A 15880-nucleotide genomic window follows, 5' to 3' on the forward strand; every position below is an offset into this window, starting at 1 on the left:
TTCCCTGGCACCCTCTAGGGCATCACAGAGCACCGGGCCGAGCTCCCTGTGCTCTGCAGCAGCTTCCCACTGGCTCTTTGTCTTACACAGGGTAGTGCATACGTGTCCGCGTTGCTCTTTGAATTCGTCCCGCCCTCCCCTGTGTCCACATCTGTGTCTCTACTCCTGCCCTACGTGAAGAGTCATTGTGCCACTTTCTTTAGATTCCACAAACGTGTGTTAATACACAATATTTGTTTTTCTCTTTCTGACTTTACTATATATGACAGTCTCTCCGTCCATCCATGTATTTGCAAATGTCATTTCCGATTCCTTTTTGAAACCAATTACAAAACAAAAAAATTTTTGCAGAATCCTGCCTGGTTGGGTGTTGGTGGAAGGGAAGATGAGGGAGGCATGATGCGTTCATCATTAGCATAACATGGGGAGAGGTGTTACAGGATGCGGGGAGAGATGTTACAGGATGCGGGGAGAGGCTGCGAAACAAACGAGGACTCGAAATCCCTGTACGGGCAGGAGCTCTGCAACGTGGAGAGAGAACGAGACTCAAGAGACCGCTTGAAGAGGTGGCATGCAAGATGCAAGGACTGCTTGGAGACTAGGAATGTCTTCTGGATTTCTGGTTTGAGCTATGGGTAAGGATCCCACTGAAGTAGGGAAAAAGAAGAAAGGGGAAAAATAGCAGACCAGAAAGGAAAATTCCAAGCATAAGTTCAGAAGATAATGGATCATCAGTTTCAGGTAGAGAAAGGAAGGGTGTGAGGTCAGAAGTCACTGAGAGGCCAAGCAGAAATGGTAGAATCTGGAGATTACTGTGATATCTGGTGGAAATGCAGTACTAATGGAGGAAGAAAGATGGGAAGTTGTGGGCAAGACTATGAGGCTGTGAGATTTAAGGACTCACAGGAAGAACCATGTGGTTGGTAGCCAGGATGTGGTCCTTGGAAGGAGCTGCTCCTGGCGGCAGTAGGGGGTGGCCATCATGGTAAAGGAGGTCAAGAATAAGAATGAGGTGTGGTTACTTCCATGAACAGGAAGATTCCTTTGTGTGCATTGGCCATGTGAGCATGATCTGCAGATTGTTGGCAGGGAGGGCTATGGGTAGGTAATGTGCTTTATTCCAGGTATTAAGAGATTCACGTGAGGAGACTTTGTAAGTGTTGCAACAGCAAATGGCATGCAATCAGAACTGGGAGCTATAATACGGAGACCCCTCCTTCAATTTAGAGCTCAAGGAAAATAAGAGGCATTTCAGCATTCCAGATGAAGCAGACAATAGAAATAATTCCCACTGCTTGATCCTTCACAAGGCTGGTAGGTATCTGGACAAACAGGATAAGATGTATGAAAGTATTTACATGGTTGGAGCACAAACTTAGGCAGTATTAGTGATATCATATCAAAGTTAAATCCCTCATATTGATCATTCTCTATACTCACAGGAGTTGGCTTATCTTGGCCTGAGCCTGTTTTCACAAGTATAATCCTGACCAAAGCACAGACTCTGTTGCCATATAACCCTGGGAGTCATAGCACTGGAGTCATGGTACATGATTCATTGGTTCATGATGTGTTGGTACCAACAGAGCACCAGCTAAACATGAAGATATTGGGTAAAAAAAATAGTATTAATATTGACTTGGATACATGAAACACTAGAATTAAAATTTCACTTACATGTCTAAAATAAAAGAAGACTTCATAGAAATTTTTAGGTTTGTGTGGATGCTTTTGGGCTACTCTACTATATTTTGTGGATTGTGTTTTCCCTTCTCCCTGATTGCCAATGTGCCTAATATTGGAAAAGTGTGAACATTCATCATCACATGCAGCAGATTCTGGAGGCAATGCTGAAAGGCAGTATTAAAATGTGCTCACTGAAAGCATGGTCAGTACAAACACACAGCTCCTGAAGTGCTGACGTTGAAATGTCCAGCAATCCTGTGGAAGAGTGGACTCTGGGAAGTTTGTGGAAGGCATCAGGACCACTTCTGCATATGTTTGCTAGAAAGAGCCCAAAGGCGTGGTAACAGGGTAATTAACTATAATGGGCCATTATTAAGGTGATGATACATACACATCTGGGGCTTCCTAGGTGGTGCAATGGTAAAGAATCCGCCTGCCAATGGAGGAGAGTCAAGAGATGTGAGTTTGATCCCTGGGTCAGGAAGATCCCCTGGAGAAGGAAATGGCAACCCACTCCAGTATTCTTGCCTGGGAAATCCCATGGACAGAGGAGCCTGGTGGGCTACAGTCCATGGGGTTACAAATAGTCAGACACAACAGAACACACACATACATATTTGGTTGTATGGAAGTATGTTACATTAATTTTTTAAAAGATACTATGAAAGTGTTTCACATAAAATTTAGTTGTCATGGTCATAAGATAAAGTTTAGGAAATATATAAAGATATTAACAGTGGTTGTTTGAGAACAGCAGAATTTGTGTGTGTGATTTGATTACATTTCCTTTTGTTCAGCAGTATTTTCTAATCAGTCTACAATCAACACAAATTGGTTGTGTGATAAACAAAATAATAAGAAAAAATAAATCAAATATCTATGGGGAATTCACCATAGTGTTGAGACCCAGAAAGTCTTTTCAGGACGAACAGAAATTTATTTACAATGAATGAGTTAGATCAGCATCTTTCTGTTCCTGCCTCCTCTGAATCCTGGAACCCAGCAGAACCCTGCAGCTTCCCTCCACCCCCAAGTGCCAAGGCCCCTGCACATCCCCTGCCTCTTCCTTGTAGAAAAGTCAAAGTCTCCTGAGTCTCCCTGAGTTACAAAAGGGCTGTCTTGAGTGGTTAATGATCAGGACAATTGAGTCACAGACTCAGCAGCTGACGCCTGCTCCTGAGTTGTTTTACAGATACTGTAGCCGTCACCACACAGAAAAAGCCAGAGTTTCTGAGGACCAGACTGCAGCCATGACATCAGCTGCTCCACCTTGAGCAGTACTGAATCTAGGACCACCACCAATCCAAGAACTGGCCTCAAGAGAAGGAGATTCACATTGCTGCTCAGAATAATTGATGTCTTTGTGAGCATCAAAATAATTGTAGCTTGTTCTGCCCCTAAGTGGGCAACTAAAAACAAAGAGATACTGCAGATCCATGTTGACATCATGCACTCTAAGACTATGGTGCCCTATGTCAGCCGGAAGAAGTTATAGAAGATGACTCTTTGCCCCTAACCCCATAGAAATGGAACGATATTCTGATAAGTAAGGAAATGTAAGGAGTTTTTGGCAGAAAAGAACTCTTTTTAAGAAAGCGCTCTCTGCAGGAAGCCCCTTTTCTTGTCAATTTAGCAAAGCTTTATTGTATTAATAGCTAACCTTAAATTAGGCACCCCTCATCTCTGGCCCAGACACAACTTTCAGCTCTTTTGATCACACCTTGCCTCACCTATTGGTTCTTTCTGCAGATCAAAGAAAAAGAAATGAAGAATTAGTAGTTAACAGATGACCAGATCTCTTCCCCAGCTTCCCCTTCAGTAATCTTGTGAACAAACTGTGTGAACAAGATGGAATCTAAGAAAGATCACAAACCTGCAGGCGGTAGAGGGTGACGATGACTCTGACCACCCCCCCCCCCCATCTCAGCGATTAAATGAGATTACTTCCCTTTTTCCTTTAAAAACTTTCATGGCTGAACAGAATCTTCAGAGTTGGTTTTGGAGGACACTGAGTCTGCCTTCTCCCCAGTGGCTGGTTTTCTATTTAAAAGCAACATTTTCTTTTCTACCAACACTTTCCTCTTGGTGTTGATTTTTGAGAGGAGAGCAGCTAGACCTGAGTTTGGTTAAACAGTCCTTTCTGGGAATCTGCCCAGGCAGGATCACGGTGATCATGGGCTCTGTGGGTTGGCTACACTCTCACCGTGATCTGCCAAATACACCAGACAACAATACCTGCTAAACTTTGAAGGTCTTGGGTAGCTTTCTGGCATCTGGTGTGAACTGGCTCTATGCTCACGTGTTATTATTATTATTATTATTATTTGAGTCTTGAGGGAAAATCTTCAAGCCAGCTTTAGAAAGGGAAGCTGCTGTCATTTGTGAATGCAGTTAATTATAATAACATTTGCTTTTAAGCATTCAATATTTGGCATGATTATCAGACCTAAAGGTTATGTTGTTCTATCAGATAAGCTGGGCTCCAAGTGTTGTCTGTTGTCTCCCCAGGCTGGTGCTGGCTAAATACAGGAAACCGAGAGGCGTAGGAGTAACTGCCTTTGATATTAGATCTGCACATTATAGTGATGCAGCTCATCGAGGATTTTCATGGCACCATTGACAAGTGGATTTCCTCTGTGTGGATAAGTGCGTGGCCCGTGGAAAGACTGTTCTTGGGAAGAGCTGGAGGGAAAGGTTGGTCCCACTGGGATCTTAACCAGTCAAGGTGGCTGCTTCAGAGGGGAAGCTGATGTGGGCAAAAACTATTTGATAATTGACAGGGCTTGGCATGCGTTTCTAAGTGGCTGGCAATTAAACTGCCCAATTAAGAGAAACATCCTCCATAGAGAGCATAAACCCCACCCCAACCCTGATTTCAACAATCAGCTGCCACTGTCTAAGTGAAAAGTAAAAGCAAAAGTGAAAGTCGCTCAGTCGTGTCCGACTCTTTGTGACCCCATGGACTATACCGCCCATGGAATTCTCCAGGCCAGAATACTGGAGCGGGTAGCCTTTCCCTTCTCCAGGGGATCTTCCTAACCCAGGGGTCGAACCCAGGTCTCTTGGATTGCAGGTGGATTCTTTACCAGCTGAGCCACAAGGGAAGCCACTGTCTAAGGGAACCACTCAAGGCATAAGACATGTCCATCCTGAGAAATAACTCTTTCTCTCTCACCAGCGATTTGCTGATGAAAATAGCTAATGGAACAGAGACCAAAGTTCTGTCCCAGGCCATGCCATGCATCAAGTAGAAATGGGGATGAGCTGGTAGGTCACTCTCTAACAGACTCACCTACTTTGGAGGGAAAAAAAGGAAGGTGTGTTTTTGGGAGGGGGGTGTGTAGGGGGGGTGACAGAGGAAGCCTGGCAGTGCCTACTGCCTCAGGCTGTGTTTCTAAGTTATTTTTGCCCCAGAGGAACTAACACATATTGACAATTTCACTCTGAAACTGCAGTTCATTGTAAGAGATGAAAGATGCATGAATACCATTAATGATAACGGTCAGTGGGGCCCGGGTTCATGAATAGTTTAAAAAGGAAACCCTGGTTGCTTTGATGGCTTCATTCATCATATCCTGAAGGAAGACTTCTGGTGGTATGGGTACTTCTGTGCTTCAAATCTTTGGTTTAAATGCAATGTTTGCTTCTCACTAATTCAATTTCCTCTCCTTTTCTTCAATTTCTAGCCTGGTTAGGGCTGAGAGAAAACTTTAAAGCAAGCAAGTTACTGCCTGGTAATTTGTTTTCTGTCCCTTTAAATAATGCCATACCTCTTTGAGACCACTAGTGCCAAGTTTTGATACTCTTCAACATGGTCAGTCACACATTTGTTAAGCTGGGCTTCTGCTCTTTCCTGTAGGTCCTTCCATCCAGTTGGAAGCTTAAGCATGTTAAAATAGAAGTGAAGGGGACAGGAAACAATCTTTAAAACAATGACATAGTTGTTGAGGATATGATAAAAACTAGTTAGAACCAATTAGGTCCAAGATGTTTGAAGATTTGATTTCTAGTGGGCCTTGAGCCTCATTCTACACTCATTGTAACACAGTAGCTAAATGACACACCCTGGGCTCTGGTTGGGTTCAAGTCCCAGCCCATGGGTTCAAGTCCCAATCTGAGTTGTATGTTTCAGTTTGATATCTGTGTCTCTTCAGCAAAATTTTATTGCCTTGTAAAATTTTGGTAGATGGTAGAAAGTTATCCCACTCATGTCACACACTAGCAAAGTAATGCTCAAAATTCTCCAAGCCAGGCTTCAACCGTGTATGAACTGTAAACTTCCAGATGCTCAAGGCGGATTTAGAAAAGGCAGAGGAACCAGAGATCAAATTACCAACATCTGTTGGATCATTGGAAAACCAAGAGAGAACCAGGAAAACATCTACTTCTGCTTTATTGACTATGCCAAAGCCTTTGACTGTGTTGATCACAACAAACTGTGGAAAATACTTCAAGTGATGGGAATACGAGACCACCTTACCTGCTTTCTGAGAAATCTGTATGCAGATCAAGACATGGAACGACAGACTGGTTCCATATTGGGAGAGGAGTATGTCAAGGCTGTATATTGTCACTCTGCTTATTTAATTGATATGCAGAATACATCATGCAAAATGCCAGGCTAGATGAAGCACAAGCTGGAATCAAGATTTCCAGGAGAAATATCAATTACTTCAGATATGCAGATGAGATTACCCTTATGGCAGAAAGTGAAGAACTAAAGAGCATGTTGATGAAAGTGAAAGAGGAGAGTGAAAAACTTGGCTTAAAACTCAACATTCAAAAACCTAACATCATGACATCCGGTCCCATCACTTCATGGCAAATAGATGGGGAAACAGTGGAAACAGTGACAGATTTTATTTCTGGGGCTTCAAAATCACTGCAGATGGTGACTGCAGCCATGAATTTAAAAGACACTTGCTCCTCGGAAGAAAAGCTATAAGCAACCTAGACAGCATATTATAAAGCAGTGACATTGTTTTGCCAACAAAGGTCCGCCTAGTCAAGGCTATGGTCTTTCCAATAGTCAAGTATGGATGTGAGAGTTGGACTATAAAGAAAACTGAGCGCCGAAGAATTGATGCTTTTGAACTGTGGTGTTGGAGAAAACTCTTGATAGTCCCTTGGACAGCAAGGAGATCCAATCGGTCCATCCTAAAGGAAATCAGTCCTAAATATTCGTTGGAAGGACTGATGCTGAAGCTGAAACTCCAATATTTTGGCCACCTGATGTGAAGAACTGACTCATTTGAAAAGACCCTGATGCTGGGAAAGATAGAAGGTTGGAGGAGAAGGGGATGACAGAGGATGAAATGGTTGGATGGCATCACCAACTCGATAGACATGAGTCTGAGTAAGCTCTGGGAGTTGGTGATGGCCAGGGAAGTCTGGCATGCTGCAGTCCATGGGATCGCAGTGTTGGACACGACTGAGCGACTGAACTGAACTGAGAAAGTTATCCAAACTTTGGTTTCCCCACTTAAGAAGTTAGTACAATGTGATTAGAGAGTCAAAGTTTCCATTCTCACAAGGGTGGACAAACAGCGTCACTGGCCATTTCAGTGGACAAAGGATGTTGTGGCCATCAAGCTGGTGCAGGATGCAGGAATCACAGAGCTCAGAACCTCAGGCCTGGCTTCAGCTTCTGGTTAGCCCTGGTGGAGAGCAGGAATGCTGCTAAGCACTAGGGTCCTTCCCAAGATGTGTTTTCACCAATATACCCTGCCACCTACAAATGGACACTTGCCATCTATCTCTACCAGGATTGAATTATGAGCCACTGAAGTCACTGACCTTTAGCACCCCTGAAAGGAGATCAAGGTAGAGAGCAGAAACGAGGCATCTGTGCTCTGGGAAGAACTGGCAGGAAAGGTCTTCAGATACATGTTTTCAGGAGAACATTTTATGAGCCTAAATTATTGCATCTTCTCATATCTGGGAAAGCATCAAGATCATTAATGGACATATCTGCTCCTTTTAACCATCAGTAACCTTCATGAGATGGGCCTCAATCTTCTCCCAAAAATATGTGCTTAATTGCATATACTCCCCCTTCACCAAAATCACGTTGTATACTGACCTTTCCCCTACGTCTTTAGGAAAGTTTCTTAGAAGCTCTCTGAAATGCTGTCTCCTGGGCTATAGGCGTCAGTTTGCCCCAAATAAAACCTAACTCACAACTCTAGCATTGTGCATTTTTTTCAGTGTGTACATCTGTCTGCTACTGAAATCCCTTTATCTTCTCTTCTCTGTCTCTGATGTTCAGGAAATACATGCTTTCTTCTGACTTGTGGGTTTTGCTGTCTGCCTTCTCTTTTCCACATTGCAAGGGAGTCAATGGGTGATTCTTTGGTTCTCTATGACTGAGTATCATCCTATCTGTCAAAGAGCAACTATTTCATCTGCTCCTGACTGTGTGGGTCAGAGCATCACACGGGTGAGCAGAGATGGCTCTCATGTCTCCCAGACAAGTGGGGCTTTTTCACCCACAAGTGGCCCTTGCCCAGGACAGCTCCACCCAGGGCGCTGGCACAACCTGGCAGGGTCGTGTGTACAGGAATCTCCCTCCCTTCCTGGCTTGCTTCCTCCTTCCTCCCCAAGCAGGATCTCTCAGGATCCCTCCCTTCCTGCAGGGTATCTGGACTTCTTCTGTGGGAGCTCAGTGCTACAAACAGAACAAAAGCAGATGCTGCTTTCACAGATGCCAAAGCCAGACATTAGTTACAGGGGTAAGAATGGATTAGTTCAGGAATAACTATTCCAAGAGGGACGAGTCCAGCATGAATTGAACTGAACTTCACTGAAAGAAAAGGTAGGCTACTTTAAAGTCTGGGATGCTAGGAGGAAAGCACTGAGGGGTAAAAAGTCTAAGTGACTGAGCCTCTGGGTTTGCAATTTGGCACTTACCCAGGAGAGAAATAGACTTCTCTTCTCGTACCTTTATGACAAGAGGCAGTGCTGGAACCTAACACAGTTCAGTTCAGTTCAGTCGCTCAGTCGTGTCCAACTCTTTGCGACTCCATGGACTGCAGCACGCCAGGCCTCCCTGTCCGTCACCAACCCCCGGAGCTTGCTCAAACACTCATGTCTATCCAGTTGGTGATGCCATCCAACCATCTCATCTTTTGTCATCCCCTTCTCCTCCCGCCTTCAATCTTTGCCAGCATCAGGGTCTTTTCCAATGAGTCAGTTCTTTGCATCAGGTGGCCAAAGTATTGGAGCTTCAGCTTCAGCATCAGTCCTTCCAATGAATATTCAGGACTGATTTCCTTTAGGATGGACTGGTTTGATCTCCTTGCTGTCCAAGGGACTCTCAAGAGTCTTCTCCAACACCACAGTTCACTTAAATTAGGCCCTTGTCTTACCCCAGAAACTAGCTAGAGCAACAGTTACCTCCCTGAACATTTGCATTCCAAAGAGAAGTTCTCAAGTCCTCGGAGAAATAGTTTAGGTAGCAGATTTACATCTCAAAAGGATTTTATAATTGCAAGGTTTCTAAAGTAACTTCTCTAGAGAGCATTGAGGTTTAGGGTGGAACAAACAATAAATTCTCCTGGTGGTGTTTGAGCTTCCTCAGCCAGGTGTTTTAAGCAGAGGCTAGGATCATCTCAGAGACACAGCTCTTGTTGCTAAAAGCCTTGCTAGTGTTTGGTCTCATAGTGCAAATGAAACCCAGCAGGACCTGTGGCCCTCCTGGGCACGGAAGCTTTTCTGTGTCTCCTGTTTCTTATTTGTAGGGAATCGACTCCAGCCTCCTTGACCTTCCCTGAGTTCCAAAGGGCAGATTCAAGCAGCTGCTAATCAGGGCAGGAAGGGGATATGGAGATAAGAGAGGAGCAGCCAAGAAACAGTATTGCAACCTTGGGGCAGGGTCCTGGTTCCACCTCACGGGATACACATAACAATATCTTTGAGCCCTTCTGTAAAACTAAGACCCCCAACAAAGGGAAGATGTTAACTTCTTGATGAAGCACTCTTCATTCCAGAGAAAAGGTCAAAATTTGGTAACCTTGAGAACCACAAAAGCTCATCAGGAGACCACTAGAGACCAGATTAAAGAAATGCAGGCCCTGCACACACTGGGACCTTTATCAGCAACCTTGCCCTTGAACCATTGCTATAAAACTCCTCATCAAATCAGCCTAAGGTTGGGACATAGTTTTGAGGGCATTAGTTCACTGTGACCCCCTTTGCCTGGCAGAGTGATAAAGCTATTCTTTTCTACTTCACCTCAAAATTTGTTTCCAAGATTTAATTCAGCCCCTGAGCACAGAAGTCGAGTTTCGGCCTCACAAGGGGTTTGGATGGAGCCGTTATTTGCTGACAGTTTTGTAGTTCTCACCGGCAGGCCTTCTTAAGTCCTAAGTCCCCAAGTCCAGAGCTTAAATTCTGCACGAGTCCTTTGATTAAATCAAGTCAATAGGCCCAGCTAGATTATTCAAAGGGAAAGAAGTGCCCAAGAGTGAATACTAAGAAACCTTGTTTACTGGGTCCACAATTGTCATGAAGCCACGATTGCTTTTGTCACTATGAAACATGGGACATTTTTATGCGGTAGAAGACTCATGCTAAGGCCACCAACCAACTCATAGGCAAATGCCTCTCTCTTAAGCAGCAGTCTGCTCCAGCTTCACTCAACTGTGCCAAAGGTGGTTGGGATTATCACCATTAAATATAAATCAAGCAAGAAAAGCTACACTTATGACAGTCCTCCTGGGAAGTTTTTTGATATAGGTGTTCTGACATACCAGGTTTTCAGTACTTCAGGAGACTCCTGAGTTGTGACAATGAGCCTGGAAGTCAGCTCTGATTTAGACCTCTGAGAACACTTAGGTGTTGTGGACTAGGTGTTCATACATAATGACTGCTGCAAATTATTGTAGTCTAAATGTGGTCAGAATTTTTGCTCTGGATGTAGTTACTGTTGATTTTTACTGCTTCATGAAGTCAGCAGGGAAGGGCTACTAATGGAAAGACTCAGAATCCTGTTTTTCTGGCTTCTTACTCAGGTCAGTTTTACTGGCACATATGGCAGAAGAGATGTTTAATTAATGACCAATTAAAGTTGTCCAATTTAATTTGGGGGTAACTTGAGATCAGGTTTATATATACCCCGGAGCAATGAAACCGAGCAGAACCCTTCGGGAGTTCTGGGCACAAAAGTCTCTCTGTGTCCCCTGATTCTTGCAGGAAATAAGCCTCAGTGGGCCCTTTGACCTTCCCTGAGTTCCAAGGGGCAGGTTCAAGCAGCTGCTGGTCAGGGAGGGAGGGGATGCGGAAACGAGGGAGGGGCGGCCAAGAAAAACAGTGCAGCCTTGGGCCGGGGTCCCGGATCCCCCTCAGGGTCACACGAACGAAGCCACCACCCAGGCGGAGGATGGTAACTTCAGTCTGACCGCAGGTTCCTGGGCCATAACCCTGTGACCTCACCACCAACCAATCAGAAGAGAGTCATGTGCCCTGCAGCCTGCCCCCCACATTTAGTGTATAAAAACTTTTCTCCCAGAATCACTGAGGCGCTCAGGGTTTTTGAGCGTGAGCCACCAGTTCTCCTTTCTTGGCCCCTCGATAAAACTTACTCTGCTCCAAACGACAACCTTTTGGTTTGTTTGACTTCAGTATGTATTGGGCCAAAAGTGAAAATTTACCAAAAGTTTAGAGAAAAGATGTCCTACATAATCAACTTATTTGGGTTTATATCAACAGTAGCAACAAGGTAGAATGCCTTAAGAAAATTTAGACATTTTAATTTTTCCATTTATGTTTTATTTGAAATATCCACAGGGTTCTAACCTGTACTTTTCAAAGTAAAGTTTTGGACGGAACGCCTACTGTATAATATATCTCACTGGTCAGATACTTTTTTGTTCTTTATTATTAATCCATGAGAAGAAAATTGTGGACATAATTGAAAAATATATCACTGACTTTTGTTCTTATCAATTATTAATAACAGTGTGGCAGAGTGGTGGAAGAGACATAGGCAAGAATAGAGGCGCAGATGAATTTTTGAGATAGTTCTAAACCTAATATAAATGTATATATATTTTGGCCATTTGTTTTCAAGGAGTCTTAAGAGTTAATAAGTTCTTCATTAAAGATGTGTTGGTGGTGGTCTGCAGACATTGACTCTAGAACACGTCTCCATCACCTCTATCCACCTGAGAACTCTGGGGACAAGACCACTCTCACAAGAATGACATATAGACCAAGAAATCCCACAGCAATTGCTGCCCATCCTGTCAATTTCTAGGACATCTGAAAGTATAATTATTTCTCTCTACCTGTTGTTCTGTTCTCCAATTAACTCTGTTTCTTTCACCATTAAATTTTCTTCCTCTCAAATTCCCAGCAGAAAGCAGTTTAATAAACTCACCCATAAGAAGGTGCTTATAATTGAAACAAGAACAGTAAATATCATTTATTGAGATTGAACAAAAATTATCACAAAACATCACAGAAAAGATAGTATTGCTTATCCTTAAGCTACAGATGAAGAAATGGAAGTTTAGAGAGACTTCATAACATCTTTAAAATTATAGTTAGAAAATGACAAAGTTAGAATTTGAACCAAGTCATGTCACTCCAAAGGCCATATTCCCATGACTGCCATTGTAGGATTTTTCAAGAGGAAGAAAATATTTGAAGCATGAAGAGTTAAACTAATTGAGATTATCTCTAGTGATGGAATTTCAAAAAATTTTGGGAAAGTGGTACTTTAGAGTATTTAAAAATTGCTGTGTCTTTAAACGTCATTTTGGAAATACACAATAGAAGGGAGAACCCAAGCTTCACACCTTCTGCTCTCCTTTTCCCACTTCATTCTAGCCTGTAATCATGGTCCAACACAGAGGTTACATCTGCACCCATCATCACTTTTCTTTAGCTAAATGATACTTCTCTTTTTTACAACTGAACCAGTTGTCAAGATTTTCAAATATGTTCATTATGACTAAAAAATTCTTATTTCCAGTTTCTTTTAAAACAAAAGAGAGAGAGAGAAATGGACTTGCAGTTCCTCGTGGCAAAAAGAAGCCAGAGCTGAATAATGTCGGCTCCTGTGGGTGGGTCAATGGTCTTCCCAGGTCCTCACAGTCCTTGCCTGGCACCCTGCCCACAGTCATGCTACCCGCCTTGGCTCCGAGTGCCACTGGCACAGCTGTACACAGCTTCCTATCTGCAGTAGGCATTTGAGATTCCTGATCATTCCATCCCTGTTGTACATCCAGTGTGAGTTAGATCCATAACACATAAAGTCTTGGCAGGCAAGGACTTGTCTCAGATGACAGTTTTCTCTTTTAGTGGTCATTTACTGCATGCCTGGAGCCATGGTTCTCAGACTATACCGTCCAGCAGAATCACCTGGTGGGTGTTTTAACATATGGATTGCTGGGACCCAGCCTTGGTGCTTCTGATTCACATGGTCTGGAGTAGAAACTGGAAATTTGTGTTCCTAGAAAATCCCTGGGTGATGCTGAGGCTACTGATTTGGGAACCACATTCTGTGAGTTACTGCTTTAGGAAGACATTTTGTATGCCTGTGGACTGGATCATGGTAAAACCAGTGTTCTTTCTTCTACCACTTTTTATTCTTTCTTACATAACTTCCTGATTTTTGAAAAATTGTGTGTTTTATTTGCCACTCAAATAAAACCTTTCTCTTTTATTCTCCTGGAATTTCTCTGAGGCCAAGGCGGACAGTCATTCACCTGACATGGCTTAGAGAGAGGAGGAGGATGTTAGTGTGACACATAGACTTCTCTTGCCTTGACTTTATATTTTTTCTTTGTTTTTGATATCTTTCCATGTTCTCTATCATGGTGACAGCCAACCTGTGGCCACTGTCCAGATGCCCCCTGCACTGCCACAGTCTCAGCCAGATTTGAAAACTAGGGGCATTTCCACCCCCAGCAGTTCACAGACCAAATCCTTATCTTCTTGCAAATCTATTTATACTACACAGATGGCTGGAATCCTCCAGCTGAGTCACACTTAAAAACTCAGAAAAGAAAAAACAATTTGGCAATGGTTTTTTCTCTTGGCTATTTTCCACTGTGTGTATTTTTCCCTAAATATTGTTTCTTATATTCTTAATGATCACATCCAAACTACTTTTCCCAAATATATGGTTCATTTATCAAGCTTCCCTTTAAATACATTGCTACATGTATTCAGATCTTTCTCAGTTCAGTTCAAATGAAGTCCTAAGAGATATCAAGAATGGGGGGAGGTGGCTAAGGGAAAGTGAGCCTGGTGTGCAGTGGTTTCCAGCTTAAGCAGAGGACAGAAATCTGTGCAGCCTGAATCATTAGAGCTAATTTCCTGTTTTCCTGCCTTGCACAGCAACTGTAAGCACTTGCTTCCCAACACTGACCTTTCACGAAGAAGAAGACCACAGGAATATATTTGATCAGAGCTTCATTTAACAGGAATGCTTCAGGTGAATACGTTCAGTGACCAATATGAGGAAGCTATGCCCACATTAGGATTTTTTTTTTATTTTTGAGGTAGCAGCTATTCTCAATAAATAGTCCCTCCAGTTGCAGCTGTGTACAAGGCCCAGCAGAGCACCTGGTCTAGAAAAGGGGGAAACAAAGTGTAGAAATGCATGAAACGAACAGGGACATCGAAGGGAGGTGATGCTGTTTATTAAGCACCAGTTTTGTAGCAGGTTCCATATGAATCATAGACCATCAAAATGACTTCACTTTCTATTTCATTAGAAAGGTGTATGTTCTTGCAAGAAAACCTGTTATGTAGCCTTTAAATTTTATGGTGCAGAGGATCTAGGTTTTAATTGTCAGTTCTGAAAAATAAGTCTGAGGCAAAAATAATCCAATAAATAGAGAGTCATCCTAGTGCATTTAAACTTTTATTTACAGACCATCAACTATTTGACTAAGAGGTGGGACTGGACAGACTTGAAACTAAATCATTAGGATTTCAAATTGGAGATGAACAATGTCTGAAATCACAGAGCAGGTTTTTGATAACTTATGATTTAGGTGACAATGGCTGATTAATGCACAGCTTTTCAGACATACCTTTATCATCAGGAAAGGACAGGTATAACTTGAATTTGAAAGAAATAACCTATTAATGTTTAATGTAGCCAGAGATCAAGATAGTGGAGAAGGAGGAGGCTGAGCTCACATCCCCCAGCAAACTCATCAAAAATATAGCTACACGTGGAGCAGCGCTCATTGGCAATAAGCTGGCAGAAGGGCTCTTCTACAACCAGGGCTATAAAGAAAGATCCACATGGACTTGGCTTCCCTGGTAGCTCAGCTGGTAAAGAGTCTGCCTTCAATGTGGGAGACCTTGGTTGGATCCCTGGGTTGGGAAGATCCCTTGGAGAAGGGAAAGTCTACCCACTCCAGTATTCTTGCTTGGAGAATTCCATGGACAGAGGAACCTGGCGGGCTACAGTCCATGGATGGGGTTGCAGAGTCGGACATGACTGAGCCACTTTCGCATAGAGTTGGGTAGGAAGGGAAGAGAAGTGATCCTGATGCACCCCTAGCAGGGGCCCAGGAAAGGAGGGGATCTCCCTGGGATTCTGGAGGGGGACACCACAGGCTTGGGGATCCTCCCTGGGGAGCTAGGGGTTTGAGCCACATACTGGGCACCTCATCCCTGGGGTCTTCCAAAGAAGACATAAGATGACCAACAGGCATATGAAAAGCTGCTCAACATTGTGAATAATAAAGAGAAATGCTAATCAAGACTACAATGAGATATCACCTCATACCTATTAGAATGGTTATCACCAAAAAGTCTACAAATAACAAATGTTAGTGAGGATGTGAAGATAAGGAAACTCTCCTGCACTGTTGGTGGGAATGTAAATTGGTGCAGTCACTATGGAGAGCAGTATGAAGGTTCCTTTAAAAACCAAAAATAGAATTACCATATGATTCAGCAATCCCACTCCTAGGGCTGTATGTGAAGATAATGAAAATACTAATTTGAAAAGATACATGTGCCCCAATGTTCATAGCAGCACTATTTACAACAGCCGAGATATGGAAGCATCCTAAATGTCCATCAACAGATGAATGGATAAAGAAGAAGTGCTGTTTATATTTGGTTGTCTAAAAAGTTTGTTTGGGTTTTCCTTATGATGTTACAGAAGGACCTGTGTATGGAATACACACATACACACACACACAATGGTATATGACCAGCCATA

The 15880-nt window shown here is 43.0% G+C and overlaps 1 long non-coding RNA gene across 1 annotated transcript; it reads left to right on the plus strand.

The window, feature by feature from the left end:
* The first annotated feature begins 9955 nt into the window (after window positions 1–9955).
* On the plus strand, window positions 9956–15421 carry LOC145517849 (uncharacterized). The gene is made up of 2 exons (XR_014062386.1): window positions 9956–14128; window positions 14801–15421. It is a non-coding gene; the product is annotated as an uncharacterized LOC145517849 (long non-coding RNA).
* The last annotated feature ends 459 nt before the right edge of the window (window positions 15422–15880 follow it).

This window comes from Giraffa tippelskirchi, chromosome 8, assembly GCF_054371585.1.
Source record: "Giraffa tippelskirchi isolate mGirTip1 chromosome 8, T2T-mGirTip1v1.2.pri, whole genome shotgun sequence".
In the NCBI taxonomy this organism is placed as follows: domain Eukaryota; kingdom Metazoa; phylum Chordata; class Mammalia; order Artiodactyla; family Giraffidae; genus Giraffa; species Giraffa tippelskirchi.